Below are 7,524 nucleotides of genomic sequence, written 5' to 3'. Positions count from 1 at the left end.
AGGAGTAATAGAAACCACCCTCAGTGTGAGGAGACACATGTAGAACAGGCGTGGTGGGAACGCCAGGTCTCTTGGAATACCTGGATCAATAACACTTTTCCTCAGTGGTTATCACAGCATGGGATGGGACAAAGAGCCTCTTCCCTGTTGACAAAGCAACCTCAGGCTTGCAACATCACACCCCTCATTTATCTTTTCCAAGTCTCCTCAAGGAAGTGTGTTTAGGAGGGTTATAACCGGCGGTGCTCATTGTCAGGAAAATGCTCCAGGAATAGCAGGTATGAAATCATGTCTCCAGCCCACATGCAATCTAAGCACTATTTTTAGGAAGAAGCCTGAACCGGAAGTTTAAGAGCGAGTCTTTGAGGACTTGTTCCTGTTATAAAGATGAAGATAGCGAAGTGCGCGCTGCTGGAGTTCACACAGTCACATGAAATACCTGAGGGTGCCAGAGAGCCTCTTCAGTGGAGTGTGGAGGCTAAAAATAGCAACAGCATGGGAGAATGCTTGGGAAAATGCATGAGTGGTATTTACAGAGGGAGGGGACATGGGGTGACGTGCATGACATGCACTGCAAGTCAGGTCAGGGCCAACTGAGCACCTCTGTGCCTTGATACCCTTACCTCTCACTTACTTTGCATGGACAATAGCTACTGTGGCCTCACTAACCATGCATCTGAGCATCACCTACCTCAACATTGTTATTCCAGTGGCTGCAAGGGGGGCTGCTCTTGATTTATGCACGTTTAAAGAAAGCAGGTCCTTTATCTGTCCTGCATGTGGCTCAGTTACAGCACGGGGGGGGGGGCTCTCTGTGTTGTATGTTTCAGAATTCATGGACGGGGGTGGAGAAAACACAGAATAAAGGGGAAGAGAGAAGCGCAGCTACCGTCACCCCCCAGCCCCGTGCACGCACACACGCACGGGCACTCTCCGTGGCTGCACTCTCCCTTCTCAGCCCCGGCACACCGGCGTGTTGAGTTCACCCCATGGTAAGAGCTGTGTCCCGGCACCGTCCCGTTTCTGCCTGCCCTGCGTTCGCCCGCGGAGCAGCCCCGCGTCCCGCCCGGCTGCAGAGGGCACCAGAGCACCGGGGAGGACCCGGCGAGGTCCCGTCCCTGCTGAGCCGCCAGCTGTACCCGTGCGGGTGAGGGGGCCCTGCTGCGAACCCCGCTCCTGCCCCGGCACCCCCAGCACAAGGGAGGGTGGGGAGGGATTTACAGCCTGAGGGGCTCTGTTGCCCGGGTGGTGGCTGCAATCCACAACCAGTAGCAATAAACACAATGGCTCAACCAGCTCGATTTCTTACTCAAGTGGTTTCCCGGACTGGGAGAAAAGGCAGAATTATGCAATACCGTCGGGTAGCTGTTTGCTCACTGGTGGTCACCTCAAGGCTCAGGGGATGGCACTAACAGTCCTACTTGCTGCCCATCCCTGAGAGAACCTCAGTGACTGCGGGTAAGCTCCACTGCTTTCCACTGAAGTTTTCCCAGCTCTTGGGAACAGAAGGGAGCTGTCCTGGTCATCCAGCACACATCTCCTGGACAGCTCAGGTCAGAGCCTTCTCCTGCAATTCCCTGACTACGCTCCTGTTCTTTGCTATCATGATCCCAGGTAACAGCCAGAAGGGAGTGCCCAGTCATGTGGGGATGAGCTAGTCCAGTCTCTTTCCTGATGCTCAGGGTCAACAGTTTCTTCTATCATTTCACACTTGCAGAGCATTTCACAGGCTACAGATGAAAGAGCTGCACCCACTGGCAGCTCTGCCAGTAACCCACAGCTGAAGGTAGACACCAGCTGTCCTTCTTTCCTTCCTGTCTGTCCTGGGTCCTGCAAGGCTTTGAGGAGCACTTGTCCCTAAAGCCAGTGCAGGGCCCAGCCTGGACCTCTCAAAGTTCCTCTAAATAGGAGTCATCAGGAAAAAATACTGCTAATGAAATAATGAACCTTTCCAGAAACCTGGGGAAAGAGCCAGGCAGGTTTTATCAGCCCCAGCTTACAAGGAGATCACAAGATCACCTGTGAGATATGCCCAAAGCTACAGATCTCGCACAACCAGAAGGGAAGCCAGGACTGCATTCCTCTCCCAGTGCCATGTCGCGATCCCCAGGGAGTGCATTGACTCCAGACCCAGCCTGCAGCAGCACCTCACTCTCTTGGCAGAATTCTCTCTTTAATTCACTTTCTACAATACAGATTCTCTTTAAAACATGTTGGAAGCATGTGCTTTCTCCACACTGCTTCACCTCCTTCACACCTCCCATCAAGGAAACACCCCATATTTTTATATCTTTGATTGCCTGCACTATTTTCACTTAATTCACCAGGACATCTGTGTTTCCTGGGAAGAAAATGTCTCTTCCAGCAGGGTGCTGGTACAGGAGGTTGATGTGAGGCACTGCTCAGCAGTGTTCTCCCTAATTCACACAAGTTAAATAGCATTGCTCATCTGTCCAGGAAAAAAAAAGGCTGCCTTCACATGCTTACAACTGTCACTTCATCTTAGAAAATACTACTCCAGGGAAAACCCCACAGTAACTATTCTGCATCTCCTGGTATTTTTATTTCTTGTTGTTGTGGTACCTCTTTGATTTCTCTGCATATAATTGCCTCATGTATGTATCTTTGAATCACCTATTAAAAATAAAGGGTTAAATAACAATACTCTCTGTGCAGCAGATGCCCGTTGGGATGACTTGGCTAAGTGTTCTGCCTCTCCATTATTCACCAGCTTCCACCAGCCTGCTCTCAGCAGGGATGCTGTATGTGGGATTAAAGGAAGCAAGGAAACAAGAACAGAAGTCAGGTTTCCCTGGCAGCACGGTTTCTGTGCCTCTCTGTGTCTTGCTTTATGTGTCTCACAGAATAGCAATAGCCTCTGCAGAAGAGAAAAATAAATTATGCCTTAATTAAGCCCTTTCTTTCTGCTTTTCTTGTGTCCCCAGTGAGGGAAGGCTGTGTCAAACTACCTGCTTCCATTTAGCAAAATACCCTGTATATTTAGAGCCTAAGACCCTTGGCAATACTCTGTAAGGCAAACAAGTCCCTACACACCTGACACATTGCAGTCCTCATGGATATTTTTCCCTTGCTCCAGGTGCAGACAAACCCTGTGTGCTTTTCTCAGTTCAGCTGCTAATGCATAACTGCACTTTTAATACCTCTCTGTATTTCCTGACTGCTTCTCTGGGAGCAAAGATTCTCTGCTTGGGGATGTCCTCTTGTGCTGACTGCAAGAGCCTGGATGACTGAGGGAACAGCCATTCATTTCCACTTTATCTCCGAATGGGCATGTGGCCTAACACAATTGGCTGGGCTGCCTGTGGAACCTTTCCGATGTGTCAAGTAATTCTGTGAGCAAAGAGCAATTTGGATTTTGTGGTTAACTGTGTGCTCCAAACAAAGCCCTTCTCATGGGTGGGACATTGATGAGAACTTCTCTTTGGTGTCTGATCAGTAATGAGTTCATGCTACAGCTTGACACTTTCATCATAAGGTTATCTTCCCCAGGCAGGTAGGGATTTAATTCTCTCTAATATCTTCTCCTTTCTATGAGATTTGCTTGAAATCAATTAACACTTTATCAGGGAGTCACATGAGCTGCCTTGATGCACCCAGGATTCTCACAAGGACAGGCAGGAAGCCACGTGGAACAGAGGTTCCTGCATGCTGCACTGTGTCCTCATGCACAATCCACCTCTTACCCATACGTCTCATGCCCTTAGACAGTGGTTTGGCCTGAGAAGTGCCTATGTAATGACTGATGTCATCAGAAGCCAATCTGGATTAATGCCTCTACACATCACCCTATGAAAAAAAAAAAAGCACATCAGGTCTGGCCTGCTAAAAGCTTGGTTGAAATACTCTGACCACATCACAGGAACAATGATTAACAAGGCAAAATATCTCCTGCCATAGCCTATTCCCAGCCCTCCCTGTGCTGCTGTGCTAAGCAAAGCAGCCTGTTTGTTTTTCTAGCACAAGCTGACCTTCTGTGCAGTCAATATCTAAAACACATTGTCTGAGAAGAGAGGGTTCACAACATTGCATTATGCAATTCTATGAGTGCACCCAGGCATGTGGCAATGCAGACTGCATCCACTCCTCCTGACTGCCTGTGATTTCACATATGCTGGAACCAGCGTGTCTTGAACTGTAGATTCTTTGCAGATGGCTGGATCTGCTCAGCACAGAGCTGGAGGCAAAACTGCACCACGACACCCTGAACAGCTCCCCCGTCATGTAGCTCTGGGACATGGCAGAGTGGGAAGATACGAGCAGAAACACATCTGCAGCTCCTGTGGTCCAGAGGGACCAAGGCTGATAAGCAGAGCTGGGCAAATTTCTCTAACGACCTTTCTGATGTGAAACTTTCCCAGTTTGAAGGATACAGAGGGCTCGGGGTGTAGGGAAAGTACAGGGAGCACTGGCTGGGCTACAATCCCAAGACTCACAGCATAGGGAACAGCACATGCTATTCTGAAGGCATCTAGGACAGCCAACACTGCTGAAATTAGACAGACATCACTTTGTAACAGAAGTAAGAACTGCAAAGGACCATATGGGTCCTTTCATAGCTTGAACACCTACAAAATTATTAGCAAGTCCAACATCCTGATTATCTTCCATGGAAACACTTGAATGCTTGTAGTTCTGATATTTCAGAGTTCCCATTTTAAATGTGAATAATTCTGGGTAAATTCTGGTGGTTATTGTTTGAGGGGAGCTTTCTTTGTTTCATGCTTTGGTAAGACAGACAATACAACCAAGCAATGTTGCTGAATTTGGAGAAGTTTGCAAACCTCAGAGATGATGCAGAACTACAGTGTTAACAAGCTAAAACTGGAAAGAGGTTCACAGATGGATGGGAGCTGGAGACATTCTGTTTAATCAGCCATGACCACAAGCCCATCAAAGAAAAAAACAACATGAAGCACTTACAATACCTGGTCTAAGTTCTGACTTCATTTAGCTCACTGAACATGTGGAGTAACTCCACTAAACCAATGGGATTATTTTTCATGCTGCTCACTATAATGGGCAAAATCTGACCTTCTGAAAAGGATCCTGGGAAGCACAGATGTGGATCACCTCTACTCTTTTCATCCTTATAATCTTAAATCCTAGTTGCTCTATATACTGTTTAAATAGATAGAAGAAACATGATCATCTCTACTTCAGGGAGGAGGTAGGCAGATTAGATGCTCTGCCTGCAGCTATGCTTTCTGAAAGAGCCAGGAACTGAAGCAGACTGGTCCAGTCTCAGTATCTCAATCACAGGCCCATCATTCCCTTCTGAAATCCTGATTATACTGACTGGAAGCTGAAGTAATGGAAAGACGTACTCTCAATAACCCCCAAGCTACAGTCACGGGCTTTCCTTTCGCTGACAAAATAAAGTTTTCCCTTAGTTCTTCACACATAAAAGCATATTCTGACACAAAGAGGAGACAGATTTACTAGGATGAATCTGTTGGTTTTGAAAGCCTTTCTCAATTTTTATTTAACAGGACTTTCCCATGGGAAAGAAACACAACACACTGCTTTGTGCCAGCATCTCCTTTCCCTTTAACTGTGACTTTATTCATAGGGAAAAGGGGGATTAAATTAAGCAAAGAACAAACAGAAAACTGCATCAAATGGTGGAAACATGAGCACCTGCAATGTGAGAGACACCACGCTAGTGAACTGACCCACCATGCTGCTCTATTTGATCCCTTGTAGGCTGCCACCTTCCCCTCATGGCTTAGTGCTTATGCTTTGGGTTACTCCAGTGGTATTGGTAAATTCTATAGGAGGAGGGCTGCTGCAAATATGTCACATTAGTGTAATGCAAATGACCAGAAACCATGAGAGTTGGCAACTCAGAATCTCCTGTGTTGTGCTTGGAAAGGTATTGGCTATAAAAAGAGTAGAGAATAAAAACAAGGAAGGAAGCAGGAGAGGCATGCAGATGGCTGTTGTAGGACTGGTGTCACTCCAGCCAGAAACAAATTCCTCCCTGTGTTTTTAGATAGCTTTGCAAAGAGGATGTGCTGGTATTACTTCCTGACACTGGGGGGTTGTTATCAGTGTGTGTGTCGAGAGACAGCATTCCAGAGAGGCAGAGGTCTGTGTAAACTGGTTGTCATCCCCAAGCACAGGCAGATCCAACTTTCCAACTGCCTCTTCATGGTATCAAGCTAAGACTAAAAGTTCCCTCTCCCCTCCTCCAGATGAGTGTCCAAGCTCCCATAGAACACACCACATGGGAGACAAGAAAAAGGTTTTTTTTTCTTAAGGCAATTCCTTTCTGTTTTTTTTTACAGGTGTTTGCTTTGAAAGAGATTTTTCTCTCCCCTGCCAGTATGCTCAGAAAATAGAGTGGCACCAATTTCAGGACCTGCAGTTCAAATTCCTGACTTCTCAGTCAGAGGCTGTGAATCATCTTCTTCTAGTGATAAGCAGGTCATTCAGCCTTGCGGCTTCTGCTCACAACCTGACCATGAGCTAACTGAAGTCAAGGGAGTTTCTCCCCTGGTTCTGAACTGGACCTACACAGCTACTTACAGACTGAAAAACCAGTGCCCTGTGGAAGTACAAAGTCTTTTGTGTTAGCTTTTTCATCTCTTCTTCTAATGAAAATAACTTGCAGTTTGGGGTGCACAGAGATCATTCCAGTGGCAAAAGCTGGGTTTCTTCTTCCTTTCTTCCATGAGCAGAGTGAGATCATCCAGAGTGAGAAAATGCACTACAAGAAGCTCTGAGTTAGCCAAATAATGATGCTTGTGCTGGTTTGTGCTGCCTTCCAAGGCAGTGCATAGGCAAAGCCCAAAGAGCAGCAATTCAAATCAGATACCAATTTGACTTCAGTGTAAATGTGTCTGTCATATTGACTGCTGGAGCACTTAAGTATGGACTTAAAATTAAGTCTATGCTTATGCAATGTCCTGAATAAAACCACTTTCCTGCACTGAGACCTCTGTCCTTATTGTGATCAAGTGTTCAGGTCTTGTCAGGCAATTCTGCCCACCAGAAAACAATGGGGACTTTTTCCTTGTGAACTGCACGAGCAGACAGGAGCCAGGGCAAGCTGACTGCTGCTCAGCTGCCTCAGTTCTTCAGTTTTGCAGTGAGAGCAGAGGTAAAGAAACATGTGAGCTGCTGGATCAGGAAAAAGCTCAAATATAAGGGAAAGTGGTAAGGGTTTATTTTATCCTTTCCTGTACATTTGTCTGCCATGAATGCAAAGGGCTTCCTATTTGGTGCTGTGGGTGAGAGCCAGAATTTTCAGCCTTTGGCTCAGCTCCTGCCAGCATTCATGTTCTGCTTATCTTGCTTCCGGTGCAACCCATTTCCAGAGATGGTGTTATTGAGAAAGTCAGTGATTGTGGTGGAAACTAAGGAAGAAGAGAAAACCAAGAAGAAAACCAAGAGACTGAAGTCAAATGCTGACCAGAACTGGCCATGACCATTATCAGCAGACTTAGATGTGTCTTTGTGCAGAACTGGGGCAGCTGAGCCCTACCAGCCTAGCAGCTCCTG

General features: G+C 46.8%; 1 long non-coding RNA gene across 1 annotated transcript; it reads left to right on the top strand.

Annotated features, from left to right (window-relative positions):
• Positions 1 to 1,304: 1,304 nt before the first annotated feature.
• Positions 1,305 to 6,952, top strand: LOC134162147 (uncharacterized). Its single transcript, XR_009964218.1, has 2 exons — positions 1,305 to 1,553; positions 6,309 to 6,952. It is a non-coding gene; the product is annotated as an uncharacterized LOC134162147 (long non-coding RNA).
• The last annotated feature ends 572 nt before the right edge of the window (positions 6,953 to 7,524 follow it).

This window comes from Pezoporus occidentalis, unplaced genomic scaffold, assembly GCF_034315485.1.
Source record: "Pezoporus occidentalis ecotype Australia unplaced genomic scaffold, CSIRO_AGI_Poc_V1 ctg183, whole genome shotgun sequence".
NCBI classification, from domain to species: domain Eukaryota; kingdom Metazoa; phylum Chordata; class Aves; order Psittaciformes; family Psittacidae; genus Pezoporus; species Pezoporus occidentalis.
This window is presented reverse-complemented; position numbering and strand designations above follow the sequence as displayed.